A 3535-nucleotide genomic window follows, 5' to 3' on the forward strand; every position below is an offset into this window, starting at 1 on the left:
CTTCTGCTTCAATCAAGTTTTCGTTGTCCACATGTTCCAAGGGGAGTTCATCAATAGGAAGTTGTTGTACCACTTCCATTTTGATAGCACCTATTTGCACAGCCGAAAGTAATCTGTTTACAGATATTAAGCGTTTTTGAACTGCCAAATTCTGCTCATTAATTTTTTAGCTAGCTCTGGACATTTAAATAAGAAGAGTCTATGAGGTTCTCTCCTTACACTTGGCCCACTTTTCTCTGCCAAAAAATAAAGGCGCATTACATCTCTGTTCATATGGAATGTCCATTTTCGTCGTTTCTTTGGTTGCTGAACCTCTGGTTCTGCCTCTGCTTGTATAAGGCAATCCACCTATGATGCGGCTTCTTCTAACTGATATTCATTTCCATCTTTTTTCACAGCAAATCAACCTGTTGTTTAATCTCCATTGCTCGGTCTTCTGTGATGCAAAATTAGTTTTGATTTCCTTTACCTTAGCGATAAGATCTCTTTGTGCGACTTTCTGTATATTACGATATTTTGCAGCAAATTTCGTTCTTAAATTGTATCCTTTTTCCATTTTCATTTCAAAGTACGCACTTTCGTAATAGAAACGCGCCAATTTCTCTTCCATGATGGTATTCCACTTGATGCTGTCCCACGGTAGTTCTGACGAGGTGGTTGGCTGCAAGTAGCTAACGCTAGCCAAAGCATCCTCAGCAGGCACAGTGGACGTTCCACTGCTTACCGTTTGTGGTAGATGTTTAGACGTCAGCTGTTTGATTAGTGAGATTTGCTTGAACATCTCGCAGCTTACCATCGCCATCATCCCGCATGACGTGGCCGCCAGCTGTAGCCAGTACGGATAGTAACATCCCAATATAATGTGCAATCTTCGTTTTCTAAAACGGGCACTGAAATATACGTATAGACAGGTATCCATTCTGTTCAAGAGTCCAAGGTTTAGGGAAAGTTGATGATATATGATGCCCGATACATCATTATGTGTTTGCGTATATTCTCTTTGAGCCATTACGCGACAACCATTTATAATGTGCTCAATGGATTCATTGGTATCTTCACATAATCGACACTGATCAACCACTTCACGCTGTGACTCGTGATTGCGATAATTTTAGTGCTGGCAACTCTGTCCTTAATTGCAATAGCGAATCTTTCTGCTTCTAGATTTTCTTCCTACTAAATACCCCTACCCCCTCTATTTCGTATTGAAACTATTATTTCAATTGCCAAATGATTGTGATGCATTCGGTGCTTTGTCATTTCTTCACGTATCGTACTGTTTAATGTTTTAAGGTCGATGTTAAACCATTAGACGAGCCCAAAGGAGGACGTGAGGACAGGGATGATATAAGTGTGAATTTCCTTGATCTTGTTTGCGGAGTTAAGAGAACTCTTCAGAATGAATCTGAGTGTTGCAGTGAAGGAAGTCTTCAGGCTTTTCTCAACTATAGTATGCTGAATACCTTTAGATTCGAGAATCTCCAGGTATTTATATAGGTAGCTCTCAGCCAATTGCCTCGATGTCATTCTCGAACTTGTTCTCTAGCTCTGCGGTCCCTAATTTATCGCTGGTTAAATACAATGTTCTGCATTTATCTAGTCCGAATTGCCTGCGGGTATTATCATCCATGTATAGAAGATAAGTTACTTGATAACCATTTCATTACCACCTATTCTGTACGCATAAGACACGCTATTTAGTATTTACCGATTAGGTTTAACGCTAAGCAGAATTATAGTGTACTGAAGAAGTCTCCTTGAAAGATACCCGTCTTAATGCGTATTGATCCAATTATCATTGGTTATCTATGATAAAAGTACTTGATTCTTGTACACAAAAGTACTATTACATGACTTAGAAAGATGATGATGCGTGGGCAGATTTGGGAAATTTGCAAGACTTGAAGCAAATGTACATGTGGTACAGAAGAAAAAGCTTGCTTATAGTCAATGTATGCCATATGCAATTTTTTTATGTGTACGAGCTTTCGTAATAGCATCTACGTCTACGGTCACTAAATCGTTACTGCCACGCTAATTTTTACAACATACATTTTGTTCATCTATAAGGGTGTCATCAGATCTGGCTGTTCGATGATCTTCTGACAACGCCTTGCCAACGCAGAATGCACACTCGTGAAGTACTTCTACAAGAAAGGTCTGGAGCTTTAATATCCGCATTGTGGTTCTATTTCAATTCTTATATTGAATCAGTCAACGCAATTTGCACCTTTGTTCGTTAACGTTCATACCCAAACTGGTTTTCCATGATGGATCTCGTTTACTTATAAGAACCTGTCTCTAGAGAATGTGGTGGTACTGGATGATCGTCAGGTTGCGCAAGATGATCCATTGCTGCTGCTTGATCGTGTGATGCGGCTGCCTTTAACTGATGTTCATTATCGACGTTTTTCAATTCCAAATTAACCTGTGATTTAATCTACATTACTCGGTCTTCTAGGATAAGTATATTATTCCTGACCGCCTTCATTTTAGCGTTTATTGTGGTATACAACTTGATGCTCTCCCACGGTATTTATGTCAAGGTAGTTGGCTGCAAATGGCTAACGCTAGCCAAATCATCCTCAGCAGGCGCATTTGATGTTCCACTGTTCACCGTTTGTCACATAATGTTCTTGCTGGCCAGGTTTTTGATTAGTGAGGTCTGTCTGGCTATCTCGCAGCTCACCATCAACAGCGTCTCGCATACTGTGGCCCCAGGGGTGGCTTCAGGGGCGCCGTAAAGATTCTCGGGAAGCGACAAGTTTTCAAAATATTAAAAATACTCTCTATGTATATAATGGGTTTCGGTGTTCCCCTTTGTCCCTTTTTCTTATTTGTTATTTGCCAGTAGCAATGATACTGCCAAAAAAGCCATCAAAGACATGAGAAGAAAGATCAAGCCTCCGGGACGTAACGCGGGAACACCTTCAGCAGGGTTATTATTTTCTTTAACTTGTTTTTGGGTGAATCCGATTTCTTGTCATCAGCCACGGACTAAGTCAAGTGCCTGATAAAGTAATTTAATACAATTTTTAACATCTATTGCGACAATTTTATAATAGATAGAAAATTAGGAGAATGGTTTGTTTTAAAATTTATCTTTTATAGCTATTGTGCTTACACTGTGACCGCGGGCGTTGGAGGTGACATTACTAGCCTCTGGATGATTTTTTATGGCTGACACTTAAAAAAATGAGAAAGCTCATTTTTCTCTAAGGTTTAAGATTGTCACACTTTCTGTCGAAGGCATTTTTGTTAGTGTTGGATTTTGTGAAATCTTCACGGGGCTGTCCCCGTATATATCATCAGTTACTGACGTATGTCAGCGAAATTTGTTTCATCATCACGATAATGCACTTGCTCATTCATCGTTGCTTGTGAAAGATTTTCTGACCAAAAACAGCACCACAGTCATGCCTCAGCCTCCATGTTCACCGGAATTGGCCCCCAGTGACTTTTTTCTTTTCCCAAAACTGAAGAGACCCATGAAAGGACATCGATTTTCAACGATTGAGGAGATAAAAACTGCATC

Source organism: Belonocnema kinseyi, chromosome 2 (genome assembly GCF_010883055.1).
Source record: "Belonocnema kinseyi isolate 2016_QV_RU_SX_M_011 chromosome 2, B_treatae_v1, whole genome shotgun sequence".
NCBI classification, from domain to species: Eukaryota; Metazoa; Arthropoda; class Insecta; order Hymenoptera; family Cynipidae; genus Belonocnema; species Belonocnema kinseyi.